The sequence below is a fragment of the Daphnia pulicaria genome, chromosome 6 (genome assembly GCF_021234035.1).
Source record: "Daphnia pulicaria isolate SC F1-1A chromosome 6, SC_F0-13Bv2, whole genome shotgun sequence".
Lineage (NCBI taxonomy): Eukaryota > Metazoa > Arthropoda > Branchiopoda > Diplostraca > Daphniidae > Daphnia > Daphnia pulicaria.
In genome coordinates this window covers 11,611,665-11,631,100 of record NC_060918.1, presented here as the reverse complement: position 1 = coordinate 11,631,100, position 19,436 = coordinate 11,611,665, and the positions used below count along the sequence as shown (strand labels likewise).

The following is a 19,436-nucleotide window of genomic DNA, read 5'->3' as shown; positions in this document are numbered from 1 at the left end:
ATATAAGGAAAGGGCCACTCCACAAAAAGTCTCCATCATCTCTAGAAAAAGGCCCCGACACAGAAAGAGATTCCATAGCAACCCATCGATGAATACATAACCGTCGCCCGGCTCGTGGGCCGTGGCCAGCCAAACAGGTTATCTGAAACTATGAGCGTTTTAATGCGACCATAGGCCTAAATATCCAACGGTCAACAGCGGTTTCCTTCCACTACATCGTCTCGCCGCATTTTTACTAATCAAAACCAACTGACGTTTCGAGGGGAGATATAGACCTGCAGTCTTCGTTGTAACATGTTGTGTATACCATAAGGAGATATGGTCCTGAATCAAAGAGTCGGTGTATAGGAAGAAATGAGGCATCAAGAAGATGAGATGAATAAATGAAGGAGAAAGGAAGAAACAAACAGTCTGGAAAGGAAAAAAAATTTATACAACGGAAGAATAATAGAGAAAATGTTGAGTTGTTTGATTGAAGAAAAAGAAGAAGAAAGAAAGGTTCAAACGCTGTGGAATGGTTTTCTTTACTTCTTCTCCGTCTTGTGGCACGCAAACGGCCCGAGGCTTTTCTGCCGGCCCAAACAACTGGATATAACAAACTCTCCTGGACCTCGCGTCTTAGAAACGGGGCGAAAGAGATAGGGAGAGAAAAAGGAAAAACAACAACAACAACAACTTGAAGCTCAGACGCGCCACAGCACATTCCATTCTCGTCTCTGCTGCTGCTGCTGCCTCTCAGTATACGTGTCCAGCTTCAATTGTATTCCAGCCGTGAAAAATAATAAATAAACACGATTCAATAGAGCGAGGGAGCCGTTGACCTGCATGGTCGTTCCCAATGACTTCTCGCATTGTGTGTTAACGCCTCTGCGCTTGTTTCCTCCGTTTGCCTTGCAGCGGCAGCTTCGTATAGACTATATAGATACCAGGCGTCAGAAAAAGGATGTTTAACCAAACAATCAACAAATCCGCCGTGTTGATGAGTCGCCGCGACTTTTGGGCGCTCTTGCTGCAGATGAACGACAGGTGGGTTTCGTGGTAGTAACACAAGCATCGGTTCATCTTGCATGGTAATTCCGTTTCTCTCTCTGTCTCTCTGCAGAGAGAAAATGCCGACAAACAAAAGTTACGAGCCGTGAGCAACGAGACCGATGCTGTCGTCAATGATGGCGAATCAAATATCAAAACGAGCTTTGTATATTATACATATTATATATGCTCCCCTTTTCTTTCGTCTCCTTGAAAGTTTTTCGGTTTATTATTCTCAGGGCAGATGGGCAAGAGTGCAGAAGGCGCGAGATGAGTCCAACGGAGCCAAGGAGAGCAATATATAAATAAATACCAGAAAGAAAAGAAAAAAGACACACATATATATATACAACTAGTATTATTATACACTTAACGGGATGATATTATGTGTGTAGTAGTAGGCTATATACACTAAAAAATCTTTTGGTGCGATCCGCTTTCGGCCTCCGAGCGCGATGATGTAATGATGATTATTGTCATTAGTAGCCAGTGAAATTCCGAACCAGTCATTTTCCATTCTTCCTTAAAAAACAAATTCTAGCGCTTAGATTTAGCGCGAAAAGATATAAGAATTTCCTTTCGCCTTTTTTTTTCATCATCGAATCCAATCATTTTTCCTTTTTTTTTTTTTTTTTTTTTTTAATTTTACCGGCAAATTCATCCCATCACTTATATGTATAAGCTCTTTTTCTCACACGGCGACGCGCTTCCCTCCACGACGGAGAGTAAAAAATAAAAAAAAAAAGGCTGCAGGATGATGCGTGCTGAACAGCACAAGAGCCGCCAATGTGTGCCCTTTTAGTTGATGCGCGTGCATCCGTTCTTTCCGTCTTTTCGCTGCTCAAACATGCGAGAGAACTTTTCGGGATTTTTGCGCCTTCCTTCTTCACTTCACAATGTTTTATTCAAAGCCAACAGCTTCTAGAGGGTATATACTAGTACATAGCTACATAGCTCCAGCACTCAGTCCCTCTCTCTCTTCTTATATGCCTAACAGTTTGTTTCGATTTCGCCCTTTTTGTTTTTGGATTATTTTTTTTTTTTTTCTTTTTCCCTGGTTGCAGCGTGAAATGAAATCCGTGTCATGAGAAAAGAGCACCAGCCACTTAGCGGAGATAAGGAAGGAAGACAAGACAAGAAGAAGAAGCCCGCAAACGTCTGATTCGCACGTTCCGTCTCCGCACATATCGTCTTTGAGAAATTCCCCGTCTTTTACGTGTTTCCCTATTTGCAAAAGCTGCACTACAGCTGTTCTGAATTGATTTTGGGTTTCCCGCTCTTGACTACTACTACTTCAACGAACTCGACTAAAATCGACCATCAAAAACCTGACCTTTCCCATTTTGATAAATGTTACCCAATAGATGGCGCGCAGTGTCTCTACGCACCCACAATTTCTGGCGCAGGGCTCGATAAGCTCTTGATGGGCAGATGTTAGAAAATGCCGTATACATTTTCTGTTGTTACTTTTCTCTTAACCAAAAAACGCCAGTCATGCAGTCGTAAAAACAAAAAGCAAAACAGGATATATAGCTCCAAGCTTTTGGGTTGCGTTGCGTATGTAGCACTTTATATTTTGTAACCGATGAAATAACGTAATATATTTCTTCGCTAACCAGAAAATAGAGCCATATATCCCCAAAACTTATTTGTTTCCTCCTTCCGTTTACTCTACAGCATTTGTCCCGTATCTTTCTGATCATAAAAGATTTTTATTAAATTTTTTTTTTTTTTTTTACCTTCAGACATTTTTGAAATGTCAAATGCTTCTTAGTAGCTGTGGCAATCCAATAATTCCGTTCATAACCCGCGCCGCTCGCATCAACGCGCTCCTGGAATTGGGCAAAGAACACAATCCTCGTCTTCACCCAACTGTTTTCCCGTGTCACCCATAATAAACGCATTTAATAAATCATCTCGCCCTTGACAACAAGTAACACATTTATTTCTCGCCAGACCAGACACACGCTCGCAGCATGAGAGACGAGCGGGGGAAGTCTATAATAGTGACGCAAATTGAAAATGGGAAAAAAAAACTAAAGAAATATGACGTCAATGTCGTCATTTCTTATCGGAGAAAACTCAGCGCAGAGAGGCTTATAGTACCCATCAAGTCATATAATAAGACCCAAAGCTGTTGTCTGAGACCTTTCCGCAGCGCCTTCGTTAGCGCGCGCGTTTTTCCTTTTTTTAAATTATTTTAACAGCCAGGCCCAAGAAAGTTTGTGACTAATTACTATCATAATAATGTGCTTACGCAGACGGAAGGAATCCATCATTAGATTTTTCTCTTGTTGCCAACTTTTCCACCAATCAAAGTACTACCTTCGTATAGACACGAACAGCATAGATTGGTAAAAATTCTAACTGAACGCAGCAGTTTGACAATGGCTGAATCGAAAAGTTAAAGCGGTCCTTCATCATTCTGACGCTCAATGTCTCCCGCAGCGTCGCTGAAGCCCCGCTATAGAGGATTTCTCTCATATGTACGTGCTGGGTATATATATATATACAGTCGGCGTGCCATCTTCCTCTCCAAACTGTGCTGCTGCTGCTGATGCTACTGCTGCTTCTATTTATTTCTGCAACTGTCGAGTGTGTGACGCTGTGAGAGCCATGCGGCAACGAGGGCTCCACGGTGGAAGAGGGTGACGACGCGATGCGTCTGGTTCAATAACACGCCAGCGCCGAAAAGATATGAGAAAAATAAACTCTCGGTTTTCTTACTTCTTCTTCTTCTTCTTCTTCTTCTTCTTCTTCTTCTCTATTTCAGCTTTCTTCAAATCCTCTTTAATAGAGTGCGCACAGCAAGATTCCAGCATAGACTACTATAGCCTCTTATGTCTGCGCTTGTTTATAAACAGGAGTTCAGAACCTGGCTAGTGCGACGTAAGAGAGTGTGGAATGAAATAGAATTATATGTCTAGGTCTTTATATATATATATAACGTCGTCGAAGACTGACAAAAGAACCCATTTGTGTCTGGATATCGCTGGATATGCGTGTGGATGATACTATAAGGCGAACCGAGAGGATGTAGACGAAAGAAAAGAGAACCGAGATGTGTTTTTCTTAGCTCTCCTGTTCGCTTTGCGGGCTGCATGCTGTTGTCCTTGTCATCTGAGAGAGTTTGTCAGCCTTGCTCCTACAATGATGCTGTCGCGGCTGTTCAATTTGGATCTATCAGTAGTCGTTCAGTATACACAATATAGACGAGGCGACAGAGAATAAGGGGAGGGCCGAATGACAAGACCAGAGAGAACTACTATACAAACAAAGAGAAGAAGAAGAAAAAAGATTACTTCTATATAGCTGATGTAGGTTTCGTTTTGTATAAATTTATATAAATACGGGGGACTAGCCTATATGGGTGTGGATGCATCAACAGCGGGATGCCGTCTTCATCCTCCTTTCCGCTCCATCTCTTCCGTGTGCCATAGTAGTTCCACCTTACCGGAAGATCAACATTCACTTTTTTTTTTCCCCATCACTGAGTCTCCTTTCTCTCCTACTTTTCTCCTGATTACCTATATAGTACCTATCGATATGGAATGAACTATAATACACAGAAGATTGCTTTTGATTTCAGCAGACGCGTAGATATTATACATATAGATATACGGGACAGTTCTGTCGATTTCGGTAATTGGATTCAGTCGTCCTTCATCTGATGGAACTGGGCAAAAAAAAAGAGAGAATAAGATTCCACAAAAAAAGAAGAAAAACGAAACCTTTAAGCTTTTTAAAGACGACATTTTTCTTTTCTTACATCGCTGATTGAATTCATTTTTCAAATGTATTCAGCCGAAAAGAGGGGCTTAGTGTCCCCCAGAAAATAGCTGCTCGAGTATAAAGTATATAGTCTAGCTGCGACAATAAGAGAAATAGGATCCTATGGGAAGTTTCACTGTGTCTAAATGCTGCTGCGCACTGCATGCTCTTAATCGTATGAGGACTGGGCTGCTAGCATGGCTAAAGGGAGAAAACGACCAGATCAAAAGATTCGCATACACTTGCGCATAAGCCACAGCACCAGCTACACACAATATAGAAATTGTAATTCCGTTATCTGGTCGAGTTGGTCAGCTAGCGCGAGAGAGGAAGGACTGATGATGGTCAGGACAATCATCATCAGTGGACAATGGTTGATGGTTTGGAGAGCAATGCGGTTGTGTTGGTCAATGTGTTGCGGGCGACAGGAGGATTGCCCTCGTTCTTGTGTTTCTTTCACCTCAAAAGAAAAAGAACCAAATAAATGATCCGCTTGAATCGGCTGAAACACCAAACGACGACGAGAAAGACCAGAGTGTATAACAGTTAAGAGAATATGTCGGAATAATCTTCGCTGAGCTGCATTCCCGTTGTGAACCATGCCATCAATCTCTCTCGCCCATCACTCTTGTTATTACTTAAAAGCACTTGTCCGTTTCCATGTCCGTGATTCCTTAATAGAAGGAAACGCCAGAGGATCGGAAGGGACGAGGACAGGAATAACAAGAACTATAGAAGAAGAAGAAGAAAAAAGAAGAAGAGAATGCTAGGAAAAAGGGGAAACCAACAACAACAACAGCAACACAAACTAACAAAACAACATTGTATAGGAGTACGTAGCAACAATAACAACAAAAACACAGAGAGGGTAGAGCTGCGGGGGGAAGGAAGATGAAGAAGAGAGAGAGAGAGAGAGAGAGAGAGAGAAAAAACACAAAAACACAGAAATCAGAGAGAAAAGAGAGAGGAAACCCTATAGGTCGTTGTTGTTTAGCTGTTACCATGTGTCTATAGTGTGGCGCTGTGCAAGTGTAACACAGCAGACGGTTGCGACCGCGCGACGGGGAGCATCCATCATTCCGCAACAACCTACGTCCGTCCATCCGTCGGATACATTGCTGGCCAGGACCCCCTCTTCTACTCGCTTTTTCTCCTACTCTGTAACGTTAGATTTTCTTTTCTTTTTTAAGGGAAAAAAGAAAACAACAACAGACATCAGCAGCGCAGAGAATAAAATAGAACCCGGGCTAATAAATGCTGCGGATAGTATAGTATATAGTAATGTACGGGTGGATGCTGCTGCCATGTTTCAATTGAATGTGATGTCATTTGATTTTTCGAAAAGAGACGAAAATCAAGCATCCGTCCGTCGGTCATTGGCGCTCGGGCACGAGCTAAACAAGAGCCAAGGTTTATTATTTAATAGGTGGCGTCGCGCCCTCCCCCAAGCTGCGAAACAAACGAGGGATGAACCGCCATAAAATTGGAGAGAATTCCATATGCATACACATGCACACGGGAAACGAAAAGAAATCGACACATGGAAGACAAATTCTTTTCCCCGTATTTTCATTTGTGTCTGTTTTTTGTTGTTGTTGTTGTTGTTGTTTTCGTGTTATACGGCGGGGTGGCGTTGGTCGAAGCTCTTGGCAAGGGAAAACAACCGGAAAAGGTAAAACAACAGCGCGCGTATATATACATAACATAGAGAAAGTAAAAAAAAAAAAAAAATAAGAGAAAGATGGATGGTTAGATAAGAGCGCGCGGTATATAAAACGACATGCAACATCAAGTTGAATTTGATTACAACATACTCTGCTCGCCATTTCAATTGTTGGTTGTTTTCTTTTTGTTCGCTGTTTGGTTGTAACCAAAAGTTGTATGGTTTTATGACAAAGTTCACCTTGTGCGCTGTGCTGCATACAAGGTAGCTAGTCAGTGCTGTCTGTGTGTGTAGTGATGGGCTCTCTGAGCTTCTACGTATAGTGCACACGTATATAGACATTATTATATATACTCTCGTCTGTTTTTCCCATTTTATTTGCCCTCTCTTTTTCTTCTTCTTTTCAATTAACGACCATAAAACTTGGGAGCCAAACCTCAGCCAAAACCAACCAGCCATCACTCTTTGGGCAGCGATGACTAATGGATCTACTGCGCTGATCTACCGTGAGCATAACCGCGTTATACACACCAAAGTGGATGCATATTATGTATAGGGAGAGAGTCAAATCATAAGGGGGGGGGGGGACACATCCGAAGAGGGGTTGCCTCTCCTATATACTGTATAGCAGCACTTTGCTTATATCGATTCGAAATAACAAAAGAAACGATCCATTCCGGGCGGATGTTATCTGAAATTTCACCCTCTATTCCCGACCTCCCCTTCCCCCTACTCTTTCTGTACTTTTTTTTCTTTTATTTCTTTTCATCTGGCTCGTCAATGTGTGTTTTTGGTCGTCTTCTTCTTCTCTGCCGCGTTCGTTTCCTTTTCTTTTTTTTTGCCTTTGCCTTTTCATCGCCTTTGACGACCATCCAACAAACAATAAGAGGGGGGGGGAAGGGGAGAAAAATTCGTGGAAAACTCTGTGTATACTATATACTCGCTGGAACAGATTCCGCACGTAAACACACTTGAGCTAGAAATGTAAATGATGTTTATCCCTCCACCTCTATAGTATATAATATGCGCGTTTAAACTCTCTCTCTGCTCTCTCTCTCTTTCTTATATTATTATTCTCCTGGTTGGACCCACTGCTTTCCTATAACCCTTCAAACAAACGGACAAGTCAAAACTCAATAAAGAAGAAAGAATATGTATACGCGAGGGAAAACGCTCGAGGACTTTGCACCCAGCACAAATATGTGTACTAGATACGTATATGTTTGTATATACATACAAAATAGAATAAAAAAGTGAAACGATGAACAAAACACGAGCAGAATAGCAGAAAAAAAACCTCCAGCAAAGCTTGTTTCATCTATCTCTTTTGACCCCGACAGGGGGAACACGACCGGATTGTTGGTTCATGACCTGAACAGGGGTCTCTCTCTTTCTCCATCAGCCCCAAGAGGAAGAAGAAGAAGAAAAGGTGTATAGCAACAGCAAGAAATAAGGAGAAAAAAAAAAGGGGGAAAAGACAACAACATGAAAAGGCCGGACAGAAAAAAAGACGGACGGACGTGTTTTTACTCCTCTTGTTATCATCATAAAAAAAAATATTTCCATCCTTCTTCATCGATGGAATTTGAACCTTTTTTTTCTTTCTTTTTTCTTTTACCTTTGACTCGCATCGACGCGGGGAATGAGGTGGTATATGATTGTGAGGGAGGTACACAACATTTAAAAAAAAGGAGGGGAGAAGGAAATACTATAAAGAAGCATAACAACTTCTAACAGTATCCGTTTTCATCCCTTTAAGCCCCCTTTCTTACCCCCCTCACGCAGTCCGACTTGACTGAGTGTTGTAGTATATCTCCTGTGGTCAGCTAAGAATGGAAGGTAGGCCTATATGCTCACTGGCCAGGAAAGAAGAAAAAAAAACGCAGACAGGGTTAAAACATTTCAAACGCTATCAAGGTTTTCCCTGCTTCTTGTATTTCAAAACTGTCTGCGTTTTATTTTTCTCTTGGATCTATTCAAAAAAATGAAAAAAAAAAGAGAAAACTCTCCTCCGTCACAACAACAGACACACGGAGCGCAGCAGCGTTCATACAGACACCATTATCATTCCAAGGCCTCTCCCTCTCTCTCTATTTATATATATACTCCCAGCAGCGTATACTATGCCTCTCTCTCTCAATTCTCTACACATGAATAAATACGGACGATAGACACACACAACGGTATGCGCGTTTGCGTTGGATAGTTGGAGGGAAAAATCTAAAAGATGAAGAACCCAAATGAAGAAGACGAAGAAAAGAAACAGGTATTTAGCCGCAGGCACCCGCCCGTCTCTCCCCTCCCTTATAGTATATAGTATAGACTGTAGTAATAGTACGCCGTATAGTATAGTAACGAGGAACAAAAATGAAAAACAAAAAAAGTAACAGGCTGCTTCGGGATGAGCGCGGGAAAAAAACCAAATAGGCAGAGCTATAGAAGAAAAAATAACATTCCTCTTTTTCTCCTCCTCCTTCTTCTTCTTCTTCTTCTACAACAGTCACTCAAAAAGATCGTTGATGATGTTCCTCCTATAGCTCCTTTTTTGTCTCGTCCAACTTCTTTTACCCATCATGGCGGGAGGGGCTCTTCAACATTTTCTTCTTGTTTTATTTTGGGTTGTTGTTGTTGTTGTTGTTGTTGTTGTTGTTTAGGTTCATCAAATGGCGGCCTCCTCGGGCTATCTTTCTCCTTTCTACTATGACTACTATACAACCGCTACGATACTACTACTACTACTATACTACGATGACGATTACTCTCTGGCGAATAGGCTTTCGGAGAGGGGCATTCCCATCGACCGTGAACCAAAATGACACGATTCTACCCGACAGTCCCGACGAATAGCACACGGAGACACGGAGCGGTTCATTCAGCCTGCTACTACTGCGCCGTCTATTTGCACTGGTGCAATAAGAGCCAAGCCGATGTAGACAGCAGCCGAAAGAAAGGAAGCGAAGACACCACAAATTATAACCAGCAGACAACAGTTTCATTGTAACATCACATTGGCAGGGGAAGGTCGTCAGAGACGAAAAGGGGCAAACAGGACGGCGCAGCTTATATACAGCAGTCAGCTTTTTAAAAAAGAATCAGACAAGAAGGAGAATCATAAGACAAGGCAGCCAGCTATTATAGCAGCTCAGACAGAGCGGACTTTTTATTTGACAGTCACGCCATTATGGAAGGAGAGATAAGTTGACAAGAAAAGGTGTCGCAGAGTCGATACACATACATATATAAACACGTCAGACTTTGAAGCAAAAGAGAAGCCCCCTATAGTCTTCAGGTTTCTCTTTTGATTCGTTCTTGGTGACTGCTGTTGTTTCTTGCGATGTCCAAACAATTCGGCCAACGAACAATAAGTCTACATAATATTGTATAGACCCTTATTTCCTTAATTTAATTCACGGAACGGTGGATCCACGCAGCAGCAGCAGCAGCAGATGTGCGGTTATTCCTCGCCGTGTGATTGACCCAAACGACAGCGCATGCAGCTAATATGAATCTACTGTTTCCTCCTTTCTTATCCCCGTCTACCTCTACCTCCTTATTACAGCTACGTAACATATCTTTTCAATATTACGACACCGCAACAAAACTCGTAATTCCATCAAGCGTTACGTCAGGCGTCCTTGGATATCAAAATTCAAAAAAGAAACGAGAAACGAGTCGGAGTTTCCTTCATTTTGTATAATTGTTGGCAGAGTGGGGGGACGCGGAGACGAGATACCAACAGAACAACTTAACTGACCGTGTACATTTCGAAATAGAGAGGAAGAAAACAAAAAATAAAAAAAATAAAAAAAAACACACACACAAAAATAAGAAATAACCCCACTCACATGTGTGTGTGTGTGTTTGTCTGGCGTGGAGATGTATACACGATGCATCAATGTTCGAGCCAATGGGTACAGGCCTATATACACACACCACCGAGCACACAGGGAAGAAAAAAGGACCACCCAGCAAGAGCGGAGGGCTATTGGAAACAAACTCATTTGTAACAGACAAACTCGACTTTTTTTCTCCTTTATATATTATTAGTATTATTTCCCTTTTGTTGGTTGTTATAACAAACTTGTTCTTTCCTTCTTCCCCAATCGGTTCCTTTTTTTCTTCTTTTCTTTTGCGACCCGGGTTGGTTTTTTTTTTTTTTTTTTTTTTTTTTTTTTTAATATTATCCATGTCTAATTCATCGATTCTTCTCTTCTTCCCGTTTTTCGGGTTCTTCGCGCTTGGCTAATTGTCGCATCCAGCGGGGGGTTGGATTCTTTTCGATCTTTATCCCATTTCGTGTGTTGTTTTTTTTCTTTTTTTCCTTTTTTTTTTCTTTTTCAAGAAATTTTATTTGCGGTCTGGTTCCAAGTGGTCATCAAAGAATCGCCCATTAGGAAAAAGAAATTATCGATCTATAGAGCGCTGATGCCCCCCATCCAGTGTCTCTTATGTGCAGACACTCTTTACATTCGGCCACCCAAAAGTCTTATTCAACCGAGAAAACAAAACACACCAAAAAATCTCAGCCATTTTTGAAAATAGAAGCAGCAGCAGATATAATAAGAGAAGGAAAATAAGAAGGACACACCATGAGAGAAAACAGACGCGCTGCGTAAACCGGAACGACCAACGACGACGCCGTCGTCCTGTTTCTATTCTCGGTTCTTCTCTTTCCTTCTCCTTCGCGTAGTATAGAGTGCCGCATTCATATAGTAAATAGCAGTAGTAGTAGTAGTAGTAGTATAGTAGTAGTAGTAGTAGTAGGAGTACGGTAATGGTTGTAATGTGCGTGCCAGGAGGCTATGTCGTTTTCTTTTTTTTAGGGGCCGCATATACGGCCGGTTGATGACTAGGTGGGTGGATAAGATAAACGGCCGCGGCCAATTTCAACCAACTGTGCTGAGAGTAGGCGTAACCTATTTTCTATTTTTATTTGACTCACCTGTGCTGTGTGTAGGCGAGACTGACTAATGGGCAATTCCAATCTATTTTTTCGCTCGGCGCTATCTACTTTTCACTTGCTGGTTTCTTGTCGCTATACAGTACGATAAGGCTCCAAAATAAGATGATTGTTTGTCTAGTCATACCCCCTTGTTTTCCGCATTATTTATTTATATTCTCCAGTCGACACAAATGGGATCCGGAAAAAGACCAGACTTGGGAGAATTACACGCCGCGTTATATATGTTATAGGCGTTAGACAAGCCTTGGTGGCGCAGGTCTTTCCCAGATTTGATTAATCAACGCGCCAGTCACCTTTTTTTTAGCGGGCCGAATTGGTTCCCGCACTTCAAACGAAAAGAAAAAAAAAAAAAAAAAGAAAAAGAAAACTTACAAAGAGTGAATGATGGATGAAAAAAATCGCCACTCCTTTTTGGTGTCTTCTTATATACTTATCGGTTGTTATTTATGTGTTACTGTTACTTTGTCGTTGTTTATTTATATCCCCCCCCCCACTCTTTCGATTCTCACGATCGCGTACACACAGATACACTATGTCTGTGATTCTCTGTCTGCTGCTACTTTGTTGCTCTTTTTCTTTTTTCTGTTTTCTTTTTTGGGTTTTTCCCGCCGACTTGACTACTCGATTTCGAATGCGCACCAGACGGTGAGATGATTGAATCGTGATAATATCGATTCGTTTTCCCTTTTTTTTTTTTTTTTTGGTTGTTATTGTTGACGTTGTTTCTTGGACATTTATTTCTTCTTCTTCTTCTCCTTTTTTATTTTTATTATTATTTTCATTTTCTCTTGCTTTTCTCATTGTTGTATACAACGTTTCGTGGGATCGCTTCGATTGTTATGGGGTGATGGATCGACCAGATAGGAGACAAAAGAGTCGGTCGCGTTACACCATTGTGCATCGTTCAATCAGATAGCGGAGAAAAGGGGGGGAGGGAGAGAGAGAGAGATAAGGGGTGGGGGAGTTGTGAGATGAGAATAAACGGAAGAATATATAAGAGTGAAGGAGAGAATGCAAGTAACGCAATCGAAACCACAAACCAGACAGAATCGGTCAAAACCTGTCAGAGAGCCCATCACCTATTCCCCCGCTTCTCTGCGCTCCTCAGGTAGAGATCCCAGACGACCCAGACAAACAGGGAAAACATGAAGAAAAAATATACATACATACATCCAGACAGACGGCCAAAAAACAAAATATCTGAGCTTAATATATATGAGAACAACATAACACACAAAAAAGAAGCAGAACTATATAAGAGCATTTTGTCTAGTCTATTATGGCAGTTTTGTCGTCCGATTGTTTTCGATCGCGCAAGCGTGAACGCCGTAAAGTGACGCCACGATATTTTTTTCCCCCCTCAAACATTCTTTTCCCAGCACACAGACCAAGCGGCAAAATGCACTTAACGAGTTCTTTTTGTGTGTGTGTGTTCTGTGTGTAGCTAACTATATACAAGATTCCATGTCTTATTGTCTTTATAATATGTAATATGGATCTGCTGCTGCTGAAAAGATTTGACCGCTAACGATTAACGATTAACGATATCTATACTATAAGATGTCGGACGGAGTCTCCTCGACTTCATTTTATAATCGTCATCACACACGCTGAAGTGATTGTCGTCGTGAAATTCGAATCGTTCGCGGTCGCTGGTCACGTAAGAGAACGGGAAAAAAAGGGTTCAGGATTATGACCAAAAAAAAAACCGGGAGCCAACAATGGAGAGAGAAAGAGAGACAGCACTCGGAAGGAAGAAGAAGAAGAAGAAAAACTCAAAAAAAATAAACACCAAAGGAACTCATCCGGAAGAAGGGCTTAAGTGGGTAGAGAATCGAAACGGATGGAGGGAAAAAGAAAAGGAGAGAAAATAAACATCAAATTAAATGGTGGGGAAGGTATTAGATATAGGAAGTAAACAGAGAGAGAGATTTTTCCGTTTTTAATTTTATTTTTTTCTGTATTCTGCTCTGTGTATTTGTTTGATGGCTCATGCAATCATGCCCTCCGGCAATCCTTACGCATGTGTATGTGTGTGCGTTTTGGAGGGGGGTATAGCTGGCTAGACTCCCGCGTGCGCGCAACCGCGCACTTAATTCCAGTCAATAGAAATTATCACCGGAACAGGGGAAGGTTGGTTGAGTTGGGTGGTATGTAGGAAGGGGGAGGCGAGTTAAGGAGGTACAACACCATAAAATTCTATTTAAAAAAGAAAAGAAGAAAAACAAAAACAACAGCCCAAATTGAAAAAGAAAAAAAACAAAACCAAATTATATAAGAAAATCAGGAGGGGACGAAGAAGAAGAAATAGGCGGGAAAATGTTGGGACATGCGCAGATGTATGTGTATATACAGCAACAGCCGTATAGAGACTTTCTCTTTCTCTCCATGCAGCACTCGGTTAGAATGATGAGGTTGTAATGCGATGGCATTTCCGTTACGCTAAAGAAAAAAGAAGAAAAGGGGGGAAAAACTTCTCCCTCCTTTCTGGTAGGGTGGAGGAAAAGGGCCAGCGCACTACTGGTGTATTTTCTTCCTCCTCTTCGTTGGTTCTTTGTATATAATATTCAAAGTTCTTCCATTCTTTTTCTCGACCAGCAGAAGGGGGATGAGACCGTTTCCCTCGTTTACTTTACACACGACAGCCCAGACATAGGCGAGAGAAACGCTGGGAGTATATAGTTGCCTGCTGAACGAACGCGAGGTGTACATAGATGAATGGTTAAGGGGGGGGGGACTCTCTGTGTCGTTCGGCTGTTCCGCTGTTTCGTCATAAGAGGTCAAGTTTTCTTTCTATAGTACTTATTCTTATTTTGACGACGACTTCTCATTTCGGCTTCTTCTTTTTTCTCTCTCTATTTCTCTTCCATCCACTTGTGTGTATGTATGCTCCCTTCTCCCCGGTACTCTTAAGTGGATGAGAGACCATGGAGAAGCAGCCCGGGGAAACAGGAGAGAGAAAGAAAAAGAAGAAGAAGAGCCCCAAATGTTGTATTGTAAATAGGAGCCTGGGCGAACGGGGCATCCGGTTACTACTCTTTTGCTCCTCTACGCCACGTTTACAACCCATTGCACTGCTGCTCCTTTCTGTCATCGGCTGGTTCAACAACAACAAAAAAAAAACGACGGAGGGAAAAGAAAAGGACCAAACGAACTCAAAAACTCCTGACTCGTTATTGACTGGCCACAGACGGGGCAGCAGAGGTGAAACTCTGATGGCGTTGCCGCGGATATAACCATTTTTCAGGCCAATCAGGTCTCATTATTATTATATCCTTCTCGTCGAGTGGGTAGTATGGGAGCAGAAGGAAAAGGACTCGAAACCGGGGTTAATTAACCGCGCCATTATCTTCTCACAGTAAAACAAAACAAAACAAAGTAAAAACGACGAGGAAAATCAAACCGATAAACATACAAGTAAATTATCCCGTTCCAAGTTCGACGTGCGTGGCTTCATTCGACATTTCAGCGCTACTTATCTTGCTGGCATTCTCTTGATTGCATTTTCAAGGACTCGTCTTAATCAAGTTGGGTTCTATTCGCCTCCTACTTTGGATTTCGAATTAGATTTTTGAACTCCAGCAATTTGGGTTATTTTTTTTTATTGACGTCATCATTCAATGGGCGTCCACCCGGGCACGCCCCTCTGACGCCAAATGCGCGCTGTCAGCACAAAAAAACACAAAGTCGAATTCGAACGCCACACACAATACAAATAAATTAGCAGACAATTCTATTCGACTACGGACGGCGGACGACTTTTTTGTCAACGTCATGACGACAAATTTCACGAATTCATGGTCCTTTGACGTCTCACGGACGTCAAGTCTACTGGCTGACCAATTTTTTTTTCCCGTAAACCTTTTGTGAATTTGAATCTGTGTTCCCTTCTCTTACTAATCAATTGGGACGAGCAGCAGGAGCTATATAATAATAGTTACACATATAAATACTATCTAAAGTTCTAAACTCGCCGTCTATTTTTAAATGATAAACGTCATCAACGCAATTTTTTACTCGTCGCCAAGGAAGAGAGAGAAAGTCCTGGAAGGAGTGTCGGAGCGCTCCGAGTCAGTACTATATAATCTATAAACTATTGTGTGTCTATAATATTTAGATTTTAATTTATAGTTTCTTCTTCTTCTTTTAGCCGAGTTACAGATTTGAGCGCAGAAAGGCACACACATGACGTCATGTTCTCTCTCTCATTCTTTCTCGCTACAGCGAAAGAAGACGAAAAAGGTGAAACAAAATAAATCAAAGGCGCGGGAAAAACAAAAGACGGAAAACCCAAAATGCGCAACTGGGAAGGGATTATTTGATTGGCTGCTCGTCCGCGTGTCTCGCTCGCCATGTGGCTCTGTTTACAACACGAGAGTAGTGCATGGTGACGCGCTGCTCCTATATATATATATATATACCATAGGACGGCCTCTTCGTTTTCCTGTTTATATATCTCTCTCTCCTATTTCTTTCTCCGTATGTACGTGTGTCGACGTATACATCTACATGTACGTGTGTGTATATATATATATAAATATATAGATAGGAGATTCGTGCTGTTGTTGTTGTTGTTGTTGTAGTAAGAGGAGGAGCCCTGCGCTGGCGTGCATATAGTAGGGTCGAAGCGCACGACAGGAAATTGAGGACAAGGTGGGAGTGTCGTAATAGCGGGGCTCTCTAGAACGTAATGCACTCGCAACTTGGATGTACGTATAGAGTGTGTATTAATAACCCGGCAATAGCTACAACAACGCAAGAGGGACACCAGCAGCAACGCAAAGAAATACATATAGGAATAGGTCAAATAACAATTTCCCGGGCTATTTTCTCCACTGCTGTCTGAACGAGACTCAATTCTCAAACAGCAAGAAGAACCGTACATACATTGTATAGTATAGACATTGTGTACCTGCACACACACGTAACAACACAAAGTCTGTGATGAGGAGAGGGGAGGTGGGGGGGGGAGGGGGAAAGGGGGTAGAATATAACAGAATCGACGCCATTTAAATTCCTCTGCTGTCTTGGATGGCCGTTTTGAAACTCCGTTTTTCTTTTTACGATCACTTAGCAGGATGTTAAAAAAAGAAAGAAGAAAGAGAAGAGTGCAGAACCAGACGAGAAAAAAACGCAACAAATTCTCCAGCTAAAGAAGTTTTTTTTTTTTTTCTTTCTCGGAAACCCCGTGGTTATTTCCCATTTTCCCAGAGGATAATTTAGACCTATTTATATTCTGGTGGGGAAGCGCGGAGACGCAAAAGAAAAACGGACAAGAAAATATTCTTCGAGGAGAAGAAAAAAAGAAATATTATATATATATAAGAAACGCAGGAGACGGAACGGAACGCGCTATATAGCGCCCCCCCCCCCCCCCAAAAAAAAAACCCCGCAAAATGAACGTCCGTTTCTTTTCTCCTGTCTCTGGCCGTCCGCTCTTATCACTCGGTATAAAACACTAGGCGCCGATATTGTTTCGGTTCTAGTCAACTCCAATTTTGGTGATTTGAGCCTGGCCGTCCGTCCGTCCGTCCGTCCGCCCGTCTGTGTATATTCTTCTTTTGTTGAAGGTGAAGGGAAACGAAAAGTGACGGGGAGAAAGAAAAATGTGTGGAGAACTCAAAAAGAGTCGCGCGCTTACTTCACGGGTATATAGGAGTAGGCTACCGACAAACGAAAGAAGAGAAGGCACGAGGCAGGGCCGCGTCTGATGATGACTCACGGCCAAAGAATCTAGTCCAACCGAAAAAAGGGGGCCACCAATGGCTATAGCGCTGTAGACTCTCTCTCCTCCTCGTTCACGTGTTGCCACCCAACGACGCCGTTGCGTTCCCAGCACCTCCTTTGATTTGCCCGTTCCCGTCTGTCCGCCTTTTAGGCACTTTGAGGTGTGAAAACCAAAAAAAGGGTACAGGGTCCACATATCACGTCCAGACTATATAGCATGTTTGGCACTTGGCAGCTGGATCTGATAGGTGCGTCTCTTCCTGTACAATATACTGTAGTATGACATTGTGTGCTTGTACGCACACACGCCGGCATCTATACATCGTATGATATCGCCGCCCGACGCCGACGCCGACGCCGAACCGTATCCATTTCAGACGCCCACGAGAAGATCGAGTGCTTTCTCATTATAGAGATGATAGGAATTTGATGAAACCCAATTTTCGAGTTCAAATACTAATATAGTCCCGTTTTCTTCTTCTTCCAAATCTTTTCGCTTTTTTTTTTGTTTTTCCTGTTTGGCGGGTTTTGTGAGACAGCCGGCAGGGGCCGAGCGGATGTGGATTGCAACCACGAACACACGTACAGTACATTTTTTGGGTTGTTTTTTTTTTGTGAAAAATGTGTGCCACCAGACAATGTCCAGACACAAAGTCCAAGGGTGTGCGTCCAAGTTTTGAGGGACGGAGGGGGGGGGGGGGCTGCTGCCGCTCAATTGAACGCCTACGCCTCGCTCGACTGGGTACCTCCTCTACTATATAGACTGGTGCTGGCTGGCAGTCAAAATACAAGTCGGCGTATTATATTTCGACATTGATGCAGAGCTATAGCGCCACGGCCGCGCGCGGCACCCTCTCATTTCACGAGCGAGTTTCACTGTGTGGGGGGTGTTTGTTTGCGTCTATTGTATACCGACACTATATAGCGGTAATAATAAGTGAATGAACGAAAAACGATGGGTTCAACCGTCAGGTATATATATCTAATTGCTAGTCTGGCAGAAAACCACCGCCGACCGGTCGCGCTATAGTCTCTTTCCGTTTTCATTTTTTGTTTTCTGTTTTCTTTTTGTTCTGTCTTTATGTGCTGTATAGTATTATAAGACAAGGAAAAGGGAAACTCCCCACCGAAAAGGTACAGAAGAAACACGAGAATTGTTAAAACAATAACATTGCCTGGGCATCAAACGTTTATTCTGTCTTATTTCTTTTGCCAGTAATAATAACAGATTTGACTGTCGGAGAAAATGGCAACGCAGACACAACAGAAACCCAAAGAAAGCCAACAACTCGTAAAAGATCAAAGAAGTACAAATATAGAAGAAAATATTTAATATCTAAAAGCTCCTCTCTGGAGAACTTTTCGAGAGATATGAGAACCAAAAAAAAAGAAATACTCAACGGGGTGTGATATTCTTTGATTGGGTGTGCCGGGTTGTCAACACGATGACAGGGATGAACCAGACGCATATACATTTATAATCCCAGGTCTTTGGCATTCCATCATGTCCCCCGAGTTAATTTTTTTTTCTTTCCCTTTTTCTACATAAATATCTGTATACGGTTTCAGACTGCTTCTGTCATCCCCCCCCCCTTTCACACCAAGTGCTATAGAAGAACAGAAGGGTGGAAAATACCAAATAAGAAGAGCTTCTAATCGCCGCCCCGAGAAGGACGCACACGCATATATAGTTAAACACATGCATAACACATAGAATTGGTATTATAGAGGAGGATTTTTTCTTTTCTTCTCTCTCTTTCATCTAGGGTCTCCATTACACTGCATTCACCTTATAATTCTAAAAATGTGTTTTTTTCTTCTTCTTTTAAGTATTTAGTTTTTTTATTTTATTTTTTACTATCCAGACGAGACGGGGGAACAGACTTTGGGGTATGCAGACACATTTCGGCTCTTCTCTCTCCAGGCTGGGGCTCTTTGGCTGCAACTCTTGGGGCTATATAATAATATCAAGCAGCGAGGAATGGAATCCTGCGCTCATCTTCGGCCCTCCTATAACAAACGCACATCTCTCACCTTCATAACACCTTTTTCGCTGGCCAGCAGCAGCCCCGAAAAGTCTCTCCAAGTTTTTTTTTTTTTAGTTTTTTCTATCTCTCTCTCTCTCCCCTCTTTCAAAGAAAAAATAAATAAATAAATAAATATAAATAAACGAGTTGCTTATTTAACGATCATCTTATTTTCGGTGCGCTGGAAGGAGATGAAGAAGAAGAAGAAGACGGGGGGAAAAGAGAAAACCGCACCATGTCGGAGAATGGACGAAAA

General features: G+C 42.1%; 1 long non-coding RNA gene across 1 annotated transcript; it reads left to right on the top strand.

The window, feature by feature from the left end:
- The first annotated feature begins 17,543 nt into the window (after positions 1 to 17,543).
- Positions 17,544 to 18,659, top strand: LOC124341693. Its single transcript, XR_006918567.1, has 3 exons — positions 17,544 to 18,125; positions 18,248 to 18,287; positions 18,370 to 18,659. It is a non-coding gene; the product is annotated as an uncharacterized LOC124341693 (long non-coding RNA).
- The last annotated feature ends 777 nt before the right edge of the window (positions 18,660 to 19,436 follow it).